The 25,431-nt window shown below is 41.6% G+C and overlaps 1 pseudogene; it reads left to right on the top strand.

Annotated features, from left to right (window-relative positions):
• The window catches only part of LOC134334891 (uncharacterized), a 759,100-nt pseudogene that overhangs the window by 598,354 nt on the left and 135,315 nt on the right, over nucleotides 1-25,431 (top strand).

Below are 25,431 nucleotides of genomic sequence, written 5' to 3'. Positions count from 1 at the left end.
AGGTGAACTGGAGACACTAAATTGTCCATGACTGTGTTTGATATTAAACTTGTAAACTGTTAAACCTCGTGTAATGAGTAACTACCGTCCCTGTCATTAATGTAACCAAAGTTTAAAACATGACGGTAAAATCCTAATAAATAAATAAACTTGAGATATATGACTGAGATACAGATCAGTGATGCGCGACATATAGTATAAAATAATAATTCATTCAAAAAGGCAAAGCGCTGCATCCACCTAGACTCACAAGCCGGCTGGAGTGGCTTCTTCTCGCTCATTCACATGTTGTAACGTGGACCCACAGCGGCCCCTACTGCTCAGGTGCGACGCATTTGTACGAGTCGGGATGTATTTGTGAGAAAATCTGACAAGTGACACAAGCGCCAGAACGGTGCCAAAAGTCACGTGATTCACGAACGGCATTTGCGGAACAGCGTTTGTATTTGTAAAACGTGTTCTATTTGTTTGTGAAGTGCAGTGTATTAGAAAACAGCTGTGCATTTATTTGAAATTCACATATGCATTTGCAACAGTGGCGTTTTGCATTTGTAAATCACATTGTGTGCGTTAAATAGTCGTGTTTTTTATTTGAAGATCGTGTTGTGTTTGTTTACAAATAGTGTTTTTTATTTGTAGATCGTGTTGTGTTTGTTTGCAAATCGTATCATATTTACAGAATACGTTCTGTTTATTTGCGAAGTTTTGGCACTAAATTAGCTCCATACACTTGCACTCCGCATCCCTCCTCACGCCATGCACCTTTCCCCTTGGTGAACCTGGGCTTGGTTGCGTGTGACGGACGCGGCTTCTACCACGCCCCCTCCCCCTTGATGGAGCAACGCTCGATCAGTACGCACCCCTCCCCTTGGGGAGCCAGCGTGTACAACTCGTTTAACATGGCATGTCACCTGGCAATTTGTCGATCCCTCTTTCCTAGGACCCCTAGTGGCCAGAAGTCAGAGCAGTGCCACAACGCCTCATCCATTTTCATAAGGGGCCCAAAAGCATGGCTAGGGCCCCCAAAAGCATGGCTAGCGCCCCCAAAAGCATGGCTAGGGGCCCCCAGGAGGCCCTGGGGTCAAAGTCCCTAATAGTCAGAGGATCCTTAAAATGGAGGGCCCTAGGAAATAAAAATATATTGTATCATAAATGTTGATAGGCATCGCAAAATGTTTTTGGCCAGGGCCCCCCCCGGGGCCCCCTGACCTCAAGGGCCCCTGGGTGCTGGCCCCACTGGCCCGGTCAGTAATCCAGCCATGCTTAAAGACCCGACATGTGCGAAATACTATCATGCTTTCTAGTAGCATGACAGTTTATTTTCATACAAATTGCAACATATTTCATAATTATCATTCCATATCAAGATAAGACTCAAGTAGGCTACTCTGTAAACTTTGTAAACGTTTTAAAATATGCTACATAAATAAAGCTGTGTGGATGAGCATGGTGTCATGTTTCTTTACAAGAACCAAGGCCAGAAGGTAAGCTGTTCTGTTAAGGTAAGCTATTTCCTGTTCAAATTTGCCAGGGGTCGTCACAGTGTGGCCATGTGCGTTTGTTTGTTTATTAGGATTTTAACGTCATGTTTTACACTTTGGTTACATTCATGACAGGAACGGTAGTTATTCATCACACAAGGTTAATCAGTTCACAAGGTTATATCAAGCACAGTCTTGGACAATTTAGTATCTTCAATTCACCTCACTTGCATGTCTTTGGACTGTGGGAGGAAACCGGAGTACCCGGAGTAAACCCACACAGACACGGGGAGAACATGCAAACTCCACACAGAAAGGACCCGGACCGCCCCACCTGGGGTTCGAACCCAGGACCTTCTTGCTGTGAGGCGACAGTGCTACCCACTAAGCCACCGTGCCGCCCTGGCCATGTGCGTATTTACTAGAGATGGGACGATCGATCGGCTATGAATCGGTATCGGCCGATTTTTTATCAAAATATGCTATCGGCGATCGGCCGATATCTCCTAAAAGTAGCCGATCCGATCGTGCGATATATAAAGATCATGTTAAGTTAACAGCTCAGTGGATCGATCCAGACTTTGAGCTACGAAGCACCAACCATCGCATCACCATTCATCAACCATCGTACAGAAACCACAGTGAAAGCTCTTCATGACCTGGACCTGCATGCCTCCAGAACCAGGAAGCGTGCAGAGAAAATCATCACTGACCCGTCTCACCCTGGTCATCACCTGTTTCGGTGCCTTCCATCAGGCCGACGCTTCAGCCACATGAAGACCCGAACGACCAGGCTACAGAGAAGCTTTTATCCAAACTCCATTACGCTCATGAACAATTGAACACTCAGACTCAGACTCAGACTCAGCTTTATTGTCATTCAAAACCATGTACATGATTAAAACGAAATGCAGTTACTCAGGTCTCGGTGTGTGTAAACATAATAAAATATAAAATATAAATAGCAAGAGAAACTATGTTTAGTAAAAATAAAACTTAAGACTTAAAAACTAGAAGAAATAACTAAGATATGAATTTTAAATATTTACATTTACATTCAAGTATTGGCTTTATGCGGATCTAAAGTGCACGATTCAGTATAGCAGCAGATAAAAGGCAGCACCAGGTCACAGGTGTTTAAAGTAACTGGTGAATAGACAGTACATGAGGGGTGGAGCAATTTAGCAGTCTGACTGCATCCGGAAAGAAGCTGTTTTTCAGTCTTGTTGTTTTTGCTCGGATGCAGCGCAGCCTCCTACCAGAGGGAAGGGGGGTGAAAAGTCCATGTGATGGGTGGGTGGGGTCACGGAAGATGCAGGCGGCTCTTTCCTTACACCTGGTTGTGTATATGTCCCCGATGGGTGGTAAGCTGCATCCGATGGTCCTCTGTGCAGACTTTACCACTCTCTGCAGCGCCTCCTTCTCTGCCACAGTGCAGCCAGCATACCACACAGTGAGGCAGGTGGTCAGGGTGCTCTCCACCACACAGCTGTAGAAGGACCTGAGGATGTCTGTGTGAAGACCTGCCCTCCTCAGCTTCCTCAGGAAATACAGGCGTTGGTTGGCCTTCTTTATGACAGCCATGGTGTTGGTATGCCAGGTGAGTGTGTCCGTCAGGTGAACCCCAAGGTACTTGACGGAGGGGACCATCTCCACAGCTAATCCATCAATGAGTAGAGGAGGAGGGGATGTACCAGTCCTGCGGAAATCCACAACCATCTCCTTGGTTTTCTGAACATTGAGGATGAGGTTGTTGTCTCTGCACCACCATGTTAGGTCCTCCACCTCCTTCCTGTACGGCGACTCGTCTCCGTGGGTGATGAGTCCGACCACCACTGTATCGTCCGCGAACTTGACCACGAGGTTGTTCTTGTGGTGTGCTCTGCAGTCGTAGGTCATGAGTGTGTACAGTAGTGGGCTGAGCACACAGCCCTGAGGGGAGCCGGTGTTCAGGATGATGGTGGAGGATGTGATGTTGTTTATCCTGACATTTTGAGGCCTGCAGGTCAGGAAATCCAGGACCCAGTTACACAGGGAAGAGGAGGTTCCCAGTGATTCCAGCTTGGACATCAGTTTCTGCGGGATGATGGTATTAAATGCAGAACTGAAGTCCAGAAACAACAGCCTCACGTAGGAGTCCTTGTTTTCCAGGTGGGTGAGGGCCTGGTGGGTCAGGGTAGCGATGGCGTCAGCTGTGGACCGGTTCTGCCTATATGCAAACTGGTGTACGTCCTCCGCTACGTTGATGGTCTGTTTCAGGTGCCTCATTACCAACCTCTCGAAGCACTTCATGGTGACAGGAGTGAGTGCAATAGGTCGGTAATCGTTGAGACACGTCGCTGAAGAGGACTTTGGTACAGGAATGATAGTGGATGTCTTGAGACATACTGGAACTCTGGCCTGGGACAGTGAGATGTTGAATATATCCGTCAGGACCTCAGACAGTTGATATGCACATTCCCTCAGAACTCTACCTGGAATTCCATCAGGGCCGGGGGCCTTTCGGGGGTTGACTTTCAGCAGTGTTCTTCTCACCTCTGCTATTGTTACGCTGATGGCTGGGAGTTTGTCCAAGGAGGGTGCGAGCCGGGAGGGGGTGGTGGTGTTGGAGACCTCAAAGCGTGCATAAAAGGTGTTGAGGGTGTCGGGGAGAGCTGGGTCCTCAGGGCACTGTGTGCCCCCCCTCTTGTAGTCTGTGATGCACCTAATGCCCTTCCACATGCTCTGTGGGTCGTTTGATGTGAAATGACCCTGAATCTTAAGAGCATAAGTGGCTTTTGCCCTCTTTATTCCAGCAGACAGGTTTCTTCTGGCAGTTTTGAGTGCAGTTTCATCACCGTCTCTGAATGCGGCATCACGGGTTCTCAGCAAGGAACGCACCTCGCCGTTGATCCATGGTTTCTGGTTCTGCCTGATGGTTATAGTCTTTGAGGTGGTCACATTCTCCATACACGTCCTAATATAGTCCATAACAGATGTTGTGTATTCCTCCAGATCAACATTGCTCTCTGATGTTGCAGCTTCCTTGAATATCTGCCAGTCTGTGGTCTCGAAGCAGTCCTGTAGCCTGGACACAGCACCTTCAGGCCACACACAGATGGTTTTTGTGTCAGGGTTTTTGCTCCTTGACACCGGGCAGTATGCAGGAGCGAGCAGGAGAGAGATGTGATCTGAGGCGCCGAGGTGGGGGCGTGGCGCTGCTCTGTACGCTCCTCGTCTGTTTGTAAACACTTTGTCCAAAGTGTTTTTGCCCCGAGTTGCAAAGTTAACGTGCTGATGAAATGTGGGTAAAATGTCCTGCAGATTCATGTGGTTGAAGTCCCCTGCCACTACATATAACGCTTCTGGATGTTTATTTTGTAGCGAGCCGATGCTGTCTTGCAGCTCCTTCAGCGCTACATTAGCGGTAGCTTGCGGGGGAACATAAACCGCAGCTATGAATACTGCTGTAAATTCCCGAGGCAGATAGTGGGGACGACATTTTAGTATGAAATATTCCACCACATCAGAGCAATGTTTGCTTACTACGGAACAGTTCGTGCACCAACCTTTGTTGATATAGATGCAGAGTCCTCCTCCTCTGGTTTTACCGGAGAGCTGCCGGTCCCTGTCCGAGCGGAAAAGTAGCCGTCCGGCGAGCTCAAAGACGTAGTCCGGCATGTTGTTATTAAGCCACGTCTCTGTTAGAACAAGGACACTGCAGCTTTGCATCTCCCGATGGCACAGTATGTGTCGCAGCAAGTCCATTTTATTATCCAAAGCCCGGACATTGGATAAAAAGAGCGATGGAATAGCGGGTCTGTTAGCGTTAGCTCTTAGCTTGGATAGCAGACCGGCTCTTTTACCCCTCTTCTGCTTTCTCGTGCACCGCTTCCTTTTGGCCCTGAGCCAGCTCCGTCTGCCGCTGCATGCCGTTCGTAGAATCCGCATCCTACCGAGCGCTGCTTTTAGTTCCAAAGGTATTTGAACATGGACACTGTTGTTTAGTTCCATTAATGCTGTTGAGCTGTACTTTATTGCTGTTCTATTTGAAGTAGTCATACTAGTTTTTTTACACTAACACCGAGAGCTAGAGAAGCCGCTGCACTCCTGCGCGCCGCCACACTCTTAACACTACTGTACTGTTAATACTCGGGACACTTGCACATCAAAAACTACCTATTTCATTTATGTAATGGCATACACAGGATTTTCACCTTTACTTCCATTTCATATTTATATATTTTTATATTTTCTATAGTTTTTATATTGCACAAAACTGCACCTTTTTAAAATTACAATGTAAATTGCACATGCTAAATGTTTACAATGTTTTCTATGTTTACAGGTATGAATGTGTGTGTTAGAGAGAGAGTGAGCTGTGTGAATAAGATTGTCTGTATTGTATTTTTCGTGCACTGCAAGCATCTGTGTAACCAAAAACAAATTCCTTGTATGTGTAAGCATACTTGGCCAATAAAGCCCGATTCTGATTCTGATCTGATTCTGATGACCTAAAATAACATCATTAACGTTGTGCATCATACATACGATGTAATTTTGCTGATTGTAATATTTACTTTAAAAAGATAATTCAACCCGGTCACATCTGAGTCGATTCTATCAGCACGTTATATAAACTCCTGGTTCACTTTGGTAAATCGTAAGCGGTTCTTACTTGTGATGTAGATGAGAACAGAAAACGTTACAGAGCCAATCAGAGGCAAAAGTTTATTCATTAGCAAATTCGTTAGTTCAGGATCATCTGCTGAACTTTTAGCTCCTTAGTCTGACGGTCGGTTACAGATCTGTGGTAATAGCAGTTTAATTAAGCTTTTTAATTAAGCTTTTTAATGTGAGAGAGTCACACAGAATGTTCTGTAGTAGCTGGTGTTTATTTAAAACCACGACATTTAATTAATAACAGTAAACACGGAGAGATAACCGAGAAGAGAAACTTACACTTTGCGAAAAATGAATCGTCTCGTGAATCAATGAATCACTTATAGCGATACTGTGAACAAAGCGTCTCTTCTAAGGGCACAAACACACACGCGCGCGCTGCTCCGGTTTATCTTCACTGTGAGGCTCTTTTTAAGTTTATCTATTTTATTTACTGCTAACAACCACCCATCGGAATCGGCTATCGGCCGATGTCCCTGAAAGGAGATCACAGATCGGAATCGGTGCCAAAAACCCCGATCGGCACATCTCTAGTATTTACCAGAGTACAAAACTCATGGAGATGTTTGGCAAGAGTGGATTTTGTGATATATGACTCCTGGTTCGACAGTGTCCATAGACAGGCTAGGACACTCTTTGCCAGTGGCAATATTGTCTGCTGTGGATTCATATAGACGGGGCCAAGGGTGTTTACAAGATCCTACATAGTAAATAGTAATAGAAAAGAAGGTTATCATAATAACATTAAAACCATCTGGAAGATTATGTTGCTTCCACATACTCTACGTACCTCCACTTGTCCTTTGGAGAGTCTGAAATTACCTCTAAATTCTGAGACTATAGAGGGGGACAACATCCTCTACAAAATCTTGTATTTTTGGAACAAGCCTAAAGAAGGGTAAATGTGATTAAGTCCTTACATAGACAAAATAATTATGTAGACAGGTTGGACTTTAAGCCACTTTGCAGTCTATTTACCATATACACAACCATAATGATTAAGGTCTGATTGAGTACGCTTTATAATTAACATCTAATTATTTCTAGAACACTGTTATATACATTGTTTATCAGATTCACTGATTCTACCTTGAACAAATCGTATATTTGGAATTATGTATTCACACGTTTTCATGTGAAATGTTTCAATAGACAGTCTTGAAAAATAGGCTACTTAGCTTAGGTCTATTCATTTAAATTGTTGTAGACAAATATTTAAATCTATTCGTTAACATAAATATGTGTTTGATAACATGTTTGTTAGAACTTTTCTTTTTCATCAATCTACAAGATAAATGAATGATGAGTAAAACTATATTTATTTACAGAAACTTAGTTTGACACTTTGTAGTCATCTGAAGTCACCACTGTGGATTTGGAAAACAAAAGCTGGACTTAACCTGCTCAATGATCAAGGATGTTTAGTTTAGCCTACAGATGATTAAATAAATGCTCGTTCGATGTTCATCATATTCACGCAAAAGCAGAGGGATTTCTACTGCATCCACTTCCTCAGCTGCAAAGAACGCAAAAGCCACGAGATCTGCCATAGCTTATGTGGGTTGCAGGTGGCGACTGTCCGACTTGATGGCATTCTTTTAACCTTCTTCCCCAACTGCAACCGACTGCTCTCGCTGACCACCAAGGTGAGGCGCAGTTCATCTCGAACAAGCCTATTAAGTTTTGTAGAAAAGCATAAAGTTCGTATAGATTTTTGTACAGATTTTTTTTTTTTTTACAGAAACGGCAATCTGTTTCCAGTGTCCAGTTTCTGTGTCTACAGTATGATCAACACATTTTTAAATCCATGAATAAACAGACAGCAATTATATGTAAATACTTTGTGAGCTGTTGAAATGTGTAAATATGTGCTGCTCTGTCTGTCTATCCATCCATCTATCCATCCATTCATCCATGTGTGTGTGTCTTTATGTTAGATCTTTAATAATGCAGTCAGCAGAAGTGGGACACATCGCCCCCATGGATATAAAAGATGAAGGATCTGAAGATGAAGATTTCTGCTGTAAGTACATATGCAACAATTTAGCACTTTTCCACCAGACAGTGTGGTACAGAACAGGATGGTCAGTACTGGGGTCAGTAATTAGTGGATAGTGGATCAGAATCTGTCCTGTATGGTTCTGTCCTGTGGAGAAGTGCTGCTTCACTCCAGTCTGGACTCAAGTTTTTAGTGGAACTAAGATTTATTATATCATTAAAACAACAACAACAACACGCCTCCCTACACTAGTCCCAGTTGTTGAGCTTTCTTCACATGTTGATGTCATTTCAGGTGAAGTATCATTAATCCCTCTGGAACTCATCACCTCTGATAGACACCTCTCCTCAGTGTACCAATCACTTGGAGGTGTCCTGCCTCAGAAGAAGGAGGAACCTGAAGATGAAGATGATCTCAGTAAGAATGTTTCAAATCTTGAGCAATGAAACCTGTTTTATTTATTAATGGTTCATCTGTCAGAATGTTTCTATCATCAGTAATGATAATAATAATAATGATATTTATAATATTAATAATATAATCCAGTAAATAACTGAGGCGTGTAAAAGAGTGAATATGTTCTGTTGCTATATTGAAAGTAAAAGTGCTGAGGTTATTTCCTCTTTATCTCACTCTATACTCACTCAGTACCGTGTCTTTGCTCCTCTTCACTTTTAGCTTTGAAAATCATTTGATCTGCTCTGTGTTTATTGTGATGTTTGTAATTGATGGTGTTACAAGAGCAGCTTGTGTTTCTCTTCTTCAGGATTGAACAAGGATTTCTGCTGCTCCTCGAGTCCACGTTCCTGTACAACCCAAAATCATCTCCACAAACACATCAAGACCCCCCACAGTGTCAAATATGAGACCCTGGTGAAGATTAAGACTGAACATGAGGATCTGACGCCCACCAGAAGCTCCAGTGATCAGCAGACGTCCTCTGGTGCTGTCAGCATTAACAGCTCTCTCACCAGAGAACAGAACAGAAGGAACGTCTGCTCACAGTGTGGGAAGAGCTTTAGTTCTCCCAGTGCTCTTAAAATGCACCAGCGCATTCACACTGGAGAGAAACCGTATCAGTGCTCACAGTGTGGGAGGAGCTTTAGTTATCCCAGTGCTCTTAAAAGACACCAGCGCATTCACACTGGAGAGAAACCGTATCAGTGCTCACAGTGTGGGAAGAGCTTTAGTTCTCCAGGTGTTTTTAAAATTCACCAGCGCATTCACACTGGAGAGAAACCATATCAGTGCTCACAGTGTGGGAAGAACTTTAGTTCTCCCACTGCTCTTAAAATGCACCAGCGCATTCACACTGGAGAGAAACCGTATCAGTGCTCACAGTGTGGGAAGAGCTTCAGTTCTCCCACTGCTCTCAAAATGCACCAGCGCATTCACACTGGAGAGAAACCGTATCAGTGCTCACAGTGTGGGAAGAGCTTTATTTCTCCCAGTGCTCTTAAAATACACCAGCGCATTCACACTGGAGAGAAACCATATCAGTGCTCACAGTGTGGGAAGAGCTTTAGTTCTCCCAGTGCTCTTAAACTACACCAGCGCATTCACACTGGAGAGAAACCGTATCAGTGCTCACAGTGTGGGAAGAGTTTTAATCATCAGGGTTATCTCAAAAAACACCATCGCGTTCACACTGGAGCGAAACCATATCAGTGCTCACAGTGTGGGAAGAGCTTTAGTTCTCCAGGTGTTCTTAAAATGCACCAGCACATTCACACTGGAGAGAAACCGTATCAGTGCTCACAGTGTGGGAAGAGTTTTATTCAAAAGATTCATCTCAAAATACACCAGCGCATTCACACTGGAGAGAAACCGTTTCAGTGCTCACAGTGTGGGAAGAGTTTTAATCAACAGAGTACTCTTAATATACACCAGCGCATTCACACTGGAGAGAAACTGTATCAGTGCTCACAGTGTAGAAATAGCTTTATTTCTCCAAGTGCTCTTAAAATACACCAGCGTACTCATACTGGAGAGAAACCGTATCAGTGCTCACAGTGTGGGATGAGTTTTAATCGTCAGAGTGTTCTCAAAATACACCAGCGCATTCACACTGGAGAGAAACCGTATCAGTGTTTACAGTGTGGAAAGAGTTTTAATCGGAAGTGTAATCTTAAAAAACACCAGCGCATTCACACTGGAGAGAAACCGTATCAGTGCTCACAGTGTGGGAAAAGTTTCAATCAACAGAGTCATCTCAGAAATCACCAGCGCATTCACACTGGAGAGAAACCGTATCACTGCTCACAGTGTGGGATGAGTTTTAATCGTCAGAGTGTTCTCAAAATACACCAGCGCATTCACACTGGAGAACAACCATATCAGTGCTCACAGTCTGGGAAGAGTTTTAGTGATCAACGTTATCTCAAAATACACCAGCGCATTCACACTGGAGAGTAACCGTATCAGTGCTCACAGTGTGGAAAGAGTTTTAGTCATCAGAGTACTTTCAACAAACACCAGCGCATTCACACTGGAGAGAAACCGTATCAGTGCTCACAGTGTGGGAAGACTTTTAATAATCAGAGTAATCTCAAAATACACCAGCGCATTCACATTGGAGTTAAGCTCATTGTGTAAGTTGCTTTGGATAAAAGCATCTGCTAAATGCTGAAAATGTAAATGAAACCATATCAGTGCTCACAGTGTGGGAAAAGTTTTAGTCAACAGATTAATCTCAAAATACACCAGTGCATTCACACTGAAGAGAAACCATATCAGTGCTAAGTGTGGGAAGAGTTTTAATCATCAGAGTGATCTAAAAATACACCAGCGCATTTACACTGGAGAGAAACCATATCAGTGCTTTCAGTGTGGGAAGAGTTTTAATCATCAGAGTGCTCTCAAAATACACCATCGCATTCACAATGGAGAGAAACCCGATCAGTGCTCACAGTGTGGGAAGAGTTTTAGTTCTCTGAGTCATCTTTAAATACACCAGCGCATTCACACTGTAGAGAATCTGCATCAGTGCTAATTGTGTGGAAAGAGTTTTATTTAACACCAGCACACTGACTCGTGAAGGGAACACATGTGTTTTACATGTTTTGGCTCAAAATGTAAGAAGACTGACACAGAAAATCACCAGTGTGTTCACACTGAAGAGAAAAAACAGAGGATACCAAGTTCTAAAGTGTTTGAGGTGTTATTGTGCTTGTAATACTGTGGGTGTGTTCGAAAACATATAGGGAGCTGCCTTGCTGTCTTACTGCCTACACAGGCAGCTTCCTCAGTAGAGAGGATTCTAATAAGTCGATTACTAATATGTCCGGTTATTCGAACACACTACTTAGAGAGAGATTCCATCGGGTTTCACGTTTAGCATTTAGCATCTTGCCATTAAAACCAATGGATTGAGGCAGCACAGTGTGCTAACATGTCAATAGATCATCTCCCCCTGATACAAGTTAAAAATCAATAATAATTTATTTCCGTTTGAAAATAACTTCATTCGTTTGTCCACACCATCAGTCATGCTTATTTTTCTGTGAGAGACAAGGTGGTGCAATGAATTCTGGGATTGCCTACATCACTGAGGACGCTTCTGATGCTCACTCATTTTTGAGAAAACAGCTCATCTACCCATGCACATGATGAAGAAGCTAATGCTAAGGCTCAATCACATGAAGCAGCAAGTTTGGCCAGAGTGCTAGAAAAAATACGAGACTTTCTCAAAGACGCAAAACAGCAGTTATGGGATATTAAATATAGGGACAGTGGTAGCCTAGTGGGTAGAGCTTTGGGCTATCAACCGGAAGATTGGGGGTTCAAATCCAGGCTCTGCTATGCAGCCACTGTTGGGTCCTTGAGCAAGACCCTTAACCCTGTCTTCTCCAGGGGCGCCGTAAGGTTGCTGACCCTGCGCTCTGACCCCAGCTTCCATACAAGCTGGGATATGCGAAGAAAGAATTTCATTGTACTGTGCAACTGTATATGTATATGTGACAAATAAAGTATATCTTCTTCTAAATCTGAGAAGGTCCTGGGTTCGAACCCCAGGTGGGGCGGTCCGGGTCCTTTCTGTGTGGAGATTGCATGTTCTCCCCTTGTCTGCGTGGGTTTACTCCGGGTGCTCCGGTTTCCTCCCACAGTCCAAAGACATGCAAGTGAGGTGAATTGAAAATACTAAATTGTCCATGACTGTGCTTGATATAAACTTGTGAACTGATAAACCTTGTGTAATTAATAACTACCGTTCCTGTCATGAATGTAACCAAAGTGTAAAAACATGACGTTAAAATCCTAATAAACAAACAAACATCTTCTAAATCTGAGCTTGCTCTCATCAATCATAAAATAGCAGAAGCAGAGACACGAATTGAGAAGACCAAAATATGGAGCAGGTACAGGGGTTGGACAAAATAACTGAAACACCTGTCATTTTAGTGTGGGAGGTTTCATGGCTAAATTGGACCAGTCTGGTGGCCAATCTTCATTAATTGCACATTGCACCAGTATGAGCAGAGTGTGAAGGTTCAATTAGCAGGGTAAGAGCACAGTTTTGCTCAAAATATTGCAATGCACACAACATTATGGGTGACATACCAGAGTTCAAAAGAGGACAAATTGTTGGTGCACGTCTTGCTGGCGCATCTGTGACCAAGACAGCAAGTCTTTGTGATGTATCAAGAGCCACGGTATCCAGGGTAATGTCAGCATACCACCAAGAAGGACAAACCACATCCAACAGGATTAACTGTGGACGCAAGAGGAAGCTGTCTGAAAGGGATGTTCGGGTGCTAACCCGGATTGTATCCAAAAAACATAAAACCACGGCTGCCCAAATCACGGCAGAATTAAATGTGCACCTCAACTCTCCTGTTTCCACCAGAACTGTCCGTCGGGAGCTCCACAGGGTCAATATACACGGCCGGGCTGCTATAGCCAAACCTTTGGTCACTCGTGCCAATGCCAAACGTCGGTTTCAATGGTGCAAGGAGCGCAAATCTTGGGCTGTGGACAATGTGAAACATGTATTGTTCTCTGATGAGTCCACCTTTACTGTTTTCCCCACATCCGGGAGAGTTACGGTGTGGAGAAGCCCCAAAGAAGCGTACCACCCAGACTGTTGCATGCCCAGAGTGAAGCATGGGGGTGGATCAGTGATGGTTTGGGCTGCCATATCATGGCATTCCCTTGGCCCAATCCTTGTGCTAGATGGGCGCGTCACTGCCAAGGACTACCGAACCATTCTGGAGGACCATGTGCATCCAATACACAGAGAGACTGGTGAAAGATTGGTTTGATGAACATGAAAGTGAAGTTGAACATCTCCCATGGCCTGCACAGTCACCAGATCTAAATATTATTGAGCCACTTTGGGGTGTTTTGGAGAAGCGAGTCAGGAAACGTTTTCCTCCACCAGCATCACGTAGTGACCTGGCCACTATCCTGCAAGAAGAATGGCTTAAAATCCCTCTGACCACTGTGCAGGACTTGTATATGTCATTTCCAAGACGAATTGATGCTGTATTGGCCGCAAAAGGAGGCCCTACACCATACTAATAAATTATTGTGGTCTAAAACCAGGTGTTTCAGTTATTTTGTCCAACCCCTGTAGTAGGCAAGCTGAAAAAAATAGTGACTCAACGAGAGAACAAATTAATCGATCAGGAAGGGAGATCCTGGAGAGAGAACTTACAGATATATAATGTCCCAGAGGGAGCGGAAGTGCCGATTATGGTGGAACTTGTAGAGAAATTACTTCGGAAAACGTTCGAGCTCCCCGTAACCACTCAGCTGGATATTGAGAGAGCACACCACGCACTCACCCAGAGAGTAACAAGGACAAGCCACGGTCGATAATAATTCAATTTCTCAGATACAAAACTAAAGTACAGCTTCTTCACAAGGTATGGGGACAGAAAAGAGTGAATTTGAACGGGAGGCCAAAATATTTCAATCAGGTCTACTCTTCAGCAGTACTACAGAAACGTAAAGAATACTCTGAGGGAAAACGAGTGCTGCAGCAGCGACAAATCCGCTACCAAACACCGTTCCCTGCTAAACTAGGTGTGTTCTACGAGGACGAGATGCAGCTGTACCACACAGTGGAGGAGGCGACTAAAGATATGAGAGACAGAGGCTTCCCTATCAACGTGACCACATCAAAAGAGAATTTGTGAAATACACATATACAGTTGTACAGTACAATAAAATTCTTTCTTCGCATATTCCAGCTTGTTTGGAAGCTGGGGTCAGAGCGCAGGGTCAGCCATTGTGCAGCGCCCCTGGAGCAGACAGGGACTTGCTCAAGGACCCACCATTGGCTGCATAGCGGACCCTGGATTTGAGCCTCCAATCTTCCGGTTGATAGCCCAAAGCTCTATCCACTACGCTACCACTGTCCCTGAAGACATCCCCCTAGGGGAATAAAATCACTACATAAGAAAACAAACACACTGTTTATAGTAGCTGGATTGATTGACATATGGAGAAATCTATTTCCTACCAGAAGAGATTATACTCATTATTCTGCTCCACATTCCCTTTACACAAGGATAGACTATTTTATAACATTTGGAAAATATAAAGACAATACAGATTCTTGCGGAATAGGATCAATAGATGTGACCACCAATATATTTATATGTTAATTTTGAGGTGCAACCAAGAAATAATACTTGGAAACTTAATACAAGCCTACTCAATGACCCTTGTTTCAAAACACAAATTAAAAGAGATCAAGGAATATTTGGAAATCAATGACAATGGAGAGATCTCACCACCCTTTCTGTGGGATACCTTAAAACAGACATATCCAAAGTCCGGCCCGGATAGGATTTAATACGGCCCACGTTTTCTGTCTTAAATTTACATTTTTAGCATTTTTAACACTTTTATCCAAAGCGACCTACAGTTATGACTGAACACAATTTTTGAGCAATTGAGGGTTAAGGGTCTTGCTCAGGGGTCCAACAGTGGCAACTCTTTAACAAGTATCTCCATTGGCTGCTAAACCTGTCCATCAAAACCACATATCTCCTCCCCCTCTTATACTGTTTGAGAAAAAAGTGAAACTTGTTTACTGTGTGACGTTTCATCTCTACAGTTTATTCAGGTTATTTAATCACATGGTTGTAAACATGATTCATATTTGTGATGTTTGTAGTGTGTTAAAAACATATTTGTATCTGATGTTTATATGGACTAAGCGTTTACACGGACTGTATTTATTAATACAATTGAACTTTTTTATAGCAGTAAATAACTTGATTTACAAAGTAAAGATAATGTCTAGTAACTTGACTGTTTCAGGTATTTATAGGCATTTCAATGGTAATTTTGAACAGTATTTCCCCATCATGTTTCTGCACATTACAGTATTAAAAGGTTTTCTTAATAGATCTATGAAATAATAGTTTCTGTGTTTTGATGCTTTATTAATGCACAATATTAGGTCAAAATATTTTGAAAGCATGATTTCTGAATTAGCCAGATAACTTAAGCACAGTGTCAAGGATTGTTCAATATGAACGTCTTTTTTTCTCTTTTGTCTTATGGTTATGTATGCCAGGAAATAATTCAAAAGGTAGCCATGCATTTTTATAGTTTATACCCAACCCACCTGAATGCTTACATTTGTTTGTTGTTCGCTGTGTAAAAATAAAATGATTAAATAACAGTGTATTATATACATATTTTATAGTTTTTATTAAAATACCCCCCCTTTGTATCCCCCAGCCTAGTCATGTCCAATTACCCTGATTATGCACAAACTGGCCTGTTACGCTGATGACATTCTAATCTTCCTAGGGCAACCAACTCACTCATTACCCCCCATCTGATGCAGACATTTGAACAATATGGTCAACTATCTGGTTATAATTTAACAATAACAATATGGTCAACTATCTGTTTTAATTTTATATTTTCCAAACTGCAGGGTATATTTTACTATATTTTCTTTTAGTTTTCATGTGTTAATTGCTTATCTCTCTTGTGTTAATTTCACATTCCCTAAATTGTAGGGCATGTTTTACAATATTTTCTTTAAATTTTTCATCTTCTTAATTTTTATCTCTCTTGTTTTAATCTCATGTTATTAATTGTAACTAAATGTTTGCAAGATTCTTTCTGAGGTTCTAGATCTCAGGAATGTTTTAATGCTTTTAATTTTTCCTCATGTAAAGCACTTTGAATTGCCACTGTGTATGAAAGGTGCTATACAAATAAACTTGCCTTTCATTCAACTGTAACCCACCAGGAGTGATTAAAAATAGATACCCCCTGACATGGCATACAGAATATTTTAAAATACTTAGGTATTAACATTTACATTTTCAGCATTTAGCAGACGCTTTTATCCAAAGCGACTTACACAATGAGCAATTGAGGGTTAAGGGTCTTGCTCAGGGACCCAACAGTGGCAACTTGGTGGTGGCGGGGCTTGAACCGGCAACCTTCTGTTTACTAGTCCAGTACCTTAACCACTAAGCTATCACTGGCCCACATTCCAAAAGACCTTACAAAACTCTCAGAAGAAAAAGATATACTTTGTCACATATACATAAAATTCTTTCTTTGCATATCCCAGCTTGTTTGGAAGCTGGGGTCAGAGCGCAGGGTCAGCCACCTTACGGTGCCCCTGGAGCAGACAGGGTTAAGGGTCTTGCTCAAGGACCCAGCAGTGGCTGCATAGCAGAGCCTGGATTTGAACCCCCAATCTTCCAGTTGGTAGCCCACAGCTTTACCCACTAGGCTACCACTGTCCCCAGAATATAACTATCAGCCTATAAACAAAAGAAGAATTAAGGAGGACATTACAAGATGTAATCTAATTCTTTTGATTAGTTTCAGCTCAATGATTTAATCCATTGAAATGAATTTATTGCCTAGATTGCTTTTGAACTGCGGTTCGAGTCGTTATTGAATGAATGTGGTGCTGATGTTTCACTTCTGTCCAGTAAGGGGGAGAATAAACCTAAACATTGTTTATTACAATTCAGTTAACTACATTATAATTAATAATAATGATAATAAATGATTTTGAGGATTTAAGTAGCTCGAACTCTTTATTTTTTTCATTTAAACACACAAACTGCTGCTCTGCTAACTGTTAGCATGACATGATTCAGTACTAATGAACCGATGAATCTGAACCGATTCAGCTAAATGATTCGACTGATTCATTGAGTTGCATTCATTGTCACTGAAGTTTATGGATTATTTTAAAAAGTTTTACAGATTTGTTTACAGATGTTTATCTTTTTATTTTTAGCAGTTTCTTACATGTCTGTGTAGGTTTTCAGTCATTCAGGTCCTGATAGTCTTGAGTCTCCATCAAAACCCCCTTAGAAGAGAAACTGGTTCATCCCAAGGACCAAATGTTCCAGCACAAAGTGAGCAGTGTTGTGTGTGATGTACAATGCAGTGAGGAGTGATAACACCTTTACATAGGAGAGACTAAATCACTCCACACTGATGGTCTGTGTTACTCTAATCTGACCACATTTTTCAGTAACGAGTAATCTAACGCGTTACTATTTCCAATCCAGTAATCAGATTAAAGTTACTTATCCAAGTTACTGTGCGTTACTATTTTTGTCATTTTCCTTAGTGAAAATATATTTCAGATTTCTTCTTGGCAGGGGCGGAGCCAGGGGGTGGCCAGTGGTTGCCATGGCCACCATAAAGTAATCTTCGGCCACCCCTCTGACCCCCCCACCAATTTTTTTGCGGAAGCATTTCTGCAGGCAGGAGCAGCGCACCTCAGATGAGTAGTTCTTCACCAAAACAGTGCAGTAATACACTCAACATGAATGTCAACCACCAACACCATTACAGAAGTAGTACTATTTATTATTATGTAGTATTCATGGCGCGCTACGAGTAAAAGCGCCAGCTGGCTCTGCGCATTCCAGTGTTGCCAGATTGGGCGATTATCCGCCAAATTGGGCGGATTTTGTTGGAAAACAATTTAATAGCAGGTAAATAACACTTCTATTTAAAAGAAAATCTTCCGTTTTAAGAAGCTCCAGCATTGTAGAAAGCTATTAAAAGTAAAGTCAATTTTCAATGCTGATTTAGCATAATAGTGTTGGTCAGTCTGTATCATATTCTTGAAAGAAAATTTAAATTTGTTTTCCATGCATTCATGCTAGCATGTTCTGGGATTCAATTGAGTCTCATCAGTACACACAAGTTGGCAGCCAAATGATAAAGTATTGCAAAGGAATATCTTTGAAATATTCCGCATTATATAACTAATAAAGTAACATGTAATCTAACCGTATCAGTGCTCAGAGTGTGGGAAGAGTTTTAATGGACAGAGTGATCTCAATAAACACCAGCGCATTCACACTGGAGAGAAACCATATCAGTGCTCACAGTGTGGGAAGAGTTTTAGTCAGCAGGGTGATCTCAAAATACACCAGCGCATTCACACTGGAGAGAAACCGTATCAGTGCTCACAGTGGGGAAAAACTTTTAATTCACAAAGTTATCTCAATACCCACCAGCGCATTCACACTGGAGAGAAACCATATCAGTGCTCACAGTGTGGAAAGAGCTTTAGTTCTCAGAGCGCTCTTAAAATGCACCAGCGCATTCACACTGGATTTTTGATTATGTAAGCAACCCATTGCAATCTTACAGTATGAAGACAGACATATGGTTCAAATGCATGGGGCCCCTATGGCCCTGGATCCTGGGCGGTATGCGGTATCTGGAAAGGATCAATCTTGATATGGTCTAGTAATGAGTTTGGCCTTGGCTGCGGCCTTGACTCACTTGCAAGAGCAAAAGAGGAACTGTGATTTCGACACTAGAAGGCTGAAATGCACAAACCCTTGCCTCACCCAACCTTGGGACATTGTTATGAGACTTGGCGCAAAACCCAGGAAGGGGGAGAGTCTGGCCAACTCTCCCATTCTTACACGAAGGTTCTAGTTAACCATGCTTGAATTGCTATATAAAGAGGAAAAGTCCCTGGCACTTGCAGGAGCTCAGCCATGGGACAGTGCACATCGTCCAGTATTTTTGGGTTAAGTTGATCTCCTGCCAGAGCTGAAGGGGCTCCGCAGCTGATGAAAGGTGGGTGATGATAGCTTAATCCAGGGTGTATAAACACTCTGCGTATCTGTCTCTGAGTTTTAGGGAATTATTACTCATCATATGTGTAACTATTGTGCATTATAATAAAACTATTATAATCGCGAACCAAGCGTGACTGCTCTCTGACTCCTGAAATTGAAAGTGTGAATCATCCATACTAAAACAATGCATGATTTATAAAAGGTTTCAATCTATAAACAAAAATGTTTGATTGACGTCTTTATAAGCCATTTCAGAAAGAACCATAACAGCTGGATTCACAAGAATATGAACAGAGCCTTTGATAAGAGACCTGAGCAACTGGTTTGTTTGTTAAGATTTCTACATCATGTTTTACACTTACATTACATTCATCACAGGAATGGTAGTTACTCATTACACAAGATTCATCAGTTCACAAGTTCATATCAAACACAGTCATGGAGAATTTAGTATCTCCAGTTCACCTTACTTGACTGTGGGAGGAAACCCGGAGGCTGGCTCAATCTTGGTCTGCTCACTGGGTTTCAAGGTGGTGGTCGGAAAGAGGTCTTTAAACAAACTAATTTCCATAGCACCTTCAGTAACAGACTCATCCAGCTCTGCTGTAAGAAGGAACAATACAGGAAATCTATCTATCTATCTATCTATCTATCTATCTATCTATCTATCTATCTATCTATCTATCTATCTATCTATCTATCGATCGATCGATCATCTATCTATCTATCTATCATCTACCTTCTGTCTGTCTACCTGTCTATCTATCTATATACAGTGGGGCCAAAAAGTATTTAGTCAGCCATTGATTGTGCAGGTTCTCCTACTTAGAAAGATGAGAGAGGTCTGTAATTTTCATCATAGGTACACTTCAACTATGAGAGACAAAATGAGAAAAACAAATCCAGGAAATCACATTGTAGGATTTTTCAAGGTTTTATTTGTAAATTATGGTGGAAAATAAGTATTTGGTCAATAACAAAAGTTCAACTCAATACTTTGTAACATAATCTTTGTTGGCAATGACAGAGGTCAAACGTTTCCTGTAAGTCTTCACCAGGTTTGCACACACTGTAGCTGGTATTTTGACCCATTCCTCCATGCAGATCTCCTCTAGAGCAGTGATGTTTTGGGGCTGTCGCTGGGCAACACGTACTCCACAAATTTTCTATGGGGTTGAGGTCTGGAGACTGGCTAGGCCACTCCAGGACCTTGAAATGCTTTTTACGGAGTCACTCCTTCGTTGCCCGAGCGGTGTGTTTGGGATCATTGTCATGCTGGAAGACCCAGCCACGTTCCATCTTCAATGCTCTCAGTGATGGAAGGAGGTTTAGGCTTAAAATCTCACAATACATGGCCCCGTTCATTCTTCCCTTAAAATGGATCAGTCGTCCTGTCCCCATTGCAGAAAAACAGCCCCAAAGCATGATGTTTCCACCCCCATGCTTCACAGTAGGTATGGTGTTCTTGGGTTTTTCTTCTTCCTCCAAACACAACGAGTTGAGTTTTTACCAAAAAGTTAAATTTTGGTTTCATCTGACCACATGATATTCTCCCAATCCTCTTCTGGATCATCCATATGCTCTCTGGCAAACTTCAGACGGGCCTGGACATGTACTGGCTTAAGCAGGGGGACACGGCTGGCACTGCAGGATTTGAGTCTCTCTCTGAGTAGTGTGTTACTGATGGTAGCCTTTGTACTTTGGTCCCAGCTCTCTGCAGGTCATTCATCAGGTTCCTCTGTGTAGTTCTGGGATTTTTGCTCACCGTTCTCATGATCATTTTGACCCCATGGGGTGAGATCTTGACCCCAAGGGAGATTAGCAATGGTCTTGTATGTCTTCCATTTTCTTACAATTGTTCCCACAGTTGATTTATTTACACCAACCTGCTTGCCTATTGTAGATTAAGTTTGGAGTCTGATTGTTTGAGGCTGTGGACAGGTGTCTTTTATACAGATAACGAGGTCAAACAGGTGCCATTAATACAGGTAACTAGTGGGGGACAGAAGAGCTTCTTAAAGAAGAAGTTACAGGACTGTGAGAGCCAGAAATCTTGCTTGTTTCTTATTGACCAAATACTTATTTTCCACCATAATTTACAAATAAATTCTTTAAAAATCCTACAATGTGATTTCCTGGATTTTTTTTTCTCATTTTGTCAGACCTCTCTCATCTTTCTAAGTAGGAGAACCTGCACAATCAGTGACTGACTAAATACCTTTTGACCCCACTGTATATCAGAATTCTTTGTTTTTGCCTCAAAAGCAAATATTTATTTCAATCAACTTGTCAGTGCCATCAGAATGTCTGGTCTGTGTGTCATTGCCTGTGAACAAGGCAGTCAAAATACTTAGTCATGTTATCAGTGCAACAGTGTACACTGTAAGTATATTCTGATGGAAAGCTTTTGATTACAAGAACGCTGTACATTCTGTGGCATATCAAGTGAAACGGTACATGTTACACACAAAATACAAACTTAGAACACAAAGTTACAAATGACTGTATGTGGGAGACTGACAGCAAGAAATTGGACTGGAATCAAATTCATACAGTAATATTCTTTTACTGTATTGTTCGCACTGCAATTTGTTGACAAAAAATCTGACAGAAATTCAGGAAAGACAGACAACTGTTTGGCAGTGCTCTATAACACAGGGAAAAACTACAAAATTAGGAACTTCCTAATTAAACATTCAAAACAACCCGAGACAACAACTTAAGGAATTATAGTGCTTTCTTTTCTATACATCCTGATGCTCCTCTCTGTTGGGCCACATGTTTTCATCCACGTCACACTGGATATCTGTCCTTGCAATGCAGCGTGAAAGAATCTCCTGGAGTGCCTAATCCAGCCTCTGCAGGCATCTGCTGTGATATCCTCACAAGCTGCATCCATGGCAGTCAGCAGGTTCATCTGGGTGTGCCGCTGGTGATCGTACACCTTTCATCTCCAGGCTGAGAAGAACTCCTCAAGTGGGTTCAGGAATGGGGAGTAGGGTGGAAGAAATTCCATCAGCATTCTATGATGAATGGCAAACCATTGCCTGATGGTGAAAACTCACATTTTCCCAAATGACAACATATTTGGGCAAATTCTCTTGCATCACACCTCTCTCATTATCAGGGATGAGCAACCAGCTTCAGCCATTGTAAGACCATGATTTAAAACATGGTCCACAATTGTTGCCCTTATTTCATCTGGGACAAACCTATGAGCATGGACTCTCCTACCTCTTCCTCCTCCACCACGCAGCCTTATCCCTCTTCTTGGCTTTTCACCCTGTACATGGCCTTGACTTTCCATTGTGAGACTTTGTTACACTGCAATGTTTTGTGTCTATATATGTTTGTCAATTGAAGGTTCATGAGATGCACCTCTGATCTAAGGTTGAGAGCTGTTTGATCATTGGTTGATCTAAACCTTCACAAATTCCGCTACTTAACTGAAAGCCAAGATTCACCTGAGAAAAATTTAACCAATTTAGGATATATTACCAAAATTTACCAAAAAAAGTTTTATAGAAATGTACAAATTATGCCTGAGAGATTATGACAACATGTTCAGCACTTTTGCATGTAATGACCTAGGCAATGACCCAAAGCCGAAATGTTTTGGAGGGTAAGACAATTCAACAGACAATCAGTAGAACACATTTTGATAAACATGACATAAGAAAGATAGATAGAAAGAAAGATATCCTTTATTTGTCATATATACATATACAGATGTACAGTACAATGAAATTCTTTCTTCGCATATCCCAGCTGGTGTTGGAAGCTGGGGTCAGAGCGCAGGGTCAGCCAACTTACGGCGCCCCTGGAGCAGACAGGGTTAAGGGCCTTGCTCAAGGACCCAACAGTGGCTACATAGCAGAGCCTGGATTTGAACCGCCAATCTTCCGGTTGATAGCCCAAAGCCCTACCCACTAGGCTACCACTGCCCCACATAAGCAATTGATAATGCAAAAAACATCAGGCAATTGTACATGACCATTTGCATGAATGTACAAAAGCATTTGCAAAATGTGAAACACAATGAGAAATGCTATTATGATGTGCACAAGTGACAAGGAGATGTGGAGATTGAATGAACAGTTTTGAGAATTTCAGTTCTGATCTGAGAAATGAACCAAATCAACTGAGAAAAACTGTAATATAAACTGGTTATAACCAGGTCAGTTGTGTGGTCTCTCCTAGTGTCCCATCAGCATAAACACAATTTGCCTCAATTGGGCCCCTTGAATAGCAGCGGTCATTGTTTCTGCACTTTACACTAAATTCTGTAATATTAAAAAAACGGTTTTAGCTATGCCTTTCTAAACAAACAAACAAACAAACAAACAAAAAAAACCTGACAAATTAATTAAAGAAAAAACAAATGGGCCCCTTGAACAGTGGTGGTTATTCTGTCCCTCTGTGTGTGTTTGTGTTTATGACTGATGTTGTGTGTTGTCTATCTATCTATCTATCTATCTATCTATCTATCTATCTATCTATCTATCTATCTATCTATCTATCTATCTATCTATCTATCTATCTATCTATCAACATTTGGAAAATATAAAGACAATACAGATTCTTGTGGAATAGGAACAATAGATGTGACCACCAATATATTTATATGTTCATTTTGAGTTGCAACCAAGAAATAATACTTGGAAACTAAATACAAGCCTACTCAATGACCCTTGTTTCAAATCACAAATTAAAAGAGAGATCAAAAAATATTTGGAAATCAATGACAATGGAGAGATCTCACCACCCTTTCTGTAGGATACCTTAAAGCAGACATGTCCAAAGTCCGGCCCGGATAGGATTTAATACGGCCTGCGTCTTCTGTCTTAAATGTACATTTTCAGCATTTAGCAGACACTTTTATCCAAAGCGACCTACAGTTATGACTGAACACAATTTTTGAGCAATTGAGGGTTAAGGGTCTTGCTCAGGGTTCCAACAGTGGCAACTCAGTGATGGTAGGGCTTGAACCGGCAACCTTTTGATTACTAGTCCAGTACCTTAATCACTGAGCTATCACTGCCCTTTGCATTACTTGTGGCCCGCCAGCACAGTCAAACAGAAAAAAAAATTATCGTCGCTGTCTGATTAAAACACTTTAGCAGTTTTCACTTTTTTATATGTGTTGATTGTGGGTATTAACCTCGGTCTGTGTATAGCAGCGAACATCAAAATAACCAATTAAAAGATGAATAAAATCACGCAATCTCTGTAACGAGTATCTCCATTGGCTGCTAGACCTGTCCATCAAAACCACGTATCTCCTCCTCCTTCCCCTCCAGTTCTGTTTGAGAAAGAAGTGAAACTCGTTTACTGTGTGATGTTTCATCTCTACAGTTTATTCAGATTATTTAATCACATGGTTGTAAACATGATTTATATTTATGATGTTTGTAGTTTTTTAAAAACACATTTGTATCTGATGTTTATATGGACTAAGCGTTTACACGGACTGTATTTATTAACACAATTGAACTTTTTTATAGCAGTAAATAACTTGATTTACAAAGTAAAGATAATGTCTGGTAACTTCACTGTTTCAGTTATTTATAGGTATTAAAATGGTAATTTAGAACAGTATTTTAAAATCATGTTTCTGCACATTACAGTATTAAAAGGTTTTCTTAATAGATCTATGAAATAATAGTTTCTGTGTTTTGATGCTTTATTAATGCACAATATTAGATCAAAATATTTTGAAAGCATGATTTCTGAATTAGCCAGATAACTTAAGCACAGTGTCAAGGATTGTTCAATATGAACGCCTTTTTTTTTCCCCTCTGTTGTCTTCTGGTTATGTATGCCAGGAAATACTCCAAAGGTAGCCATGCATTGTTGTAGTTTACACCCAAACCATGTTTGGCACCTGAATGCTTACATTTGTTTGTTGTTCGCTGTGTGAAACTAAAATGATTGAATAACAGCGTATTATATACATATTTTATAGTTTTTCTTTAAATACCCCCCCCCCCCCCCCCCATTTGTATCTCCCAGTCTAGTCATGTCCAATTACCCTGATTACGCACAAACTGCCTGTTACGCCGATGACATTATAATTGTCCTAGAGCAAACAACTCACTCATTACCCCATCTGATACAGACATTTGAACAATATATCAACTATCTGCTTATAAGATTAATGTAAAAAAAAAACTCTTTCATTCAACTATAACCCACCAGGAGTGATTAAAAATAGATACCCCCTGACATGGCATACAGA

The sequence above is a fragment of the Trichomycterus rosablanca genome, chromosome 2 (assembly GCF_030014385.1).
Source record: "Trichomycterus rosablanca isolate fTriRos1 chromosome 2, fTriRos1.hap1, whole genome shotgun sequence".
NCBI classification, from domain to species: Eukaryota; Metazoa; Chordata; class Actinopteri; order Siluriformes; family Trichomycteridae; genus Trichomycterus; species Trichomycterus rosablanca.
This window is presented reverse-complemented; position numbering and strand designations above follow the sequence as displayed.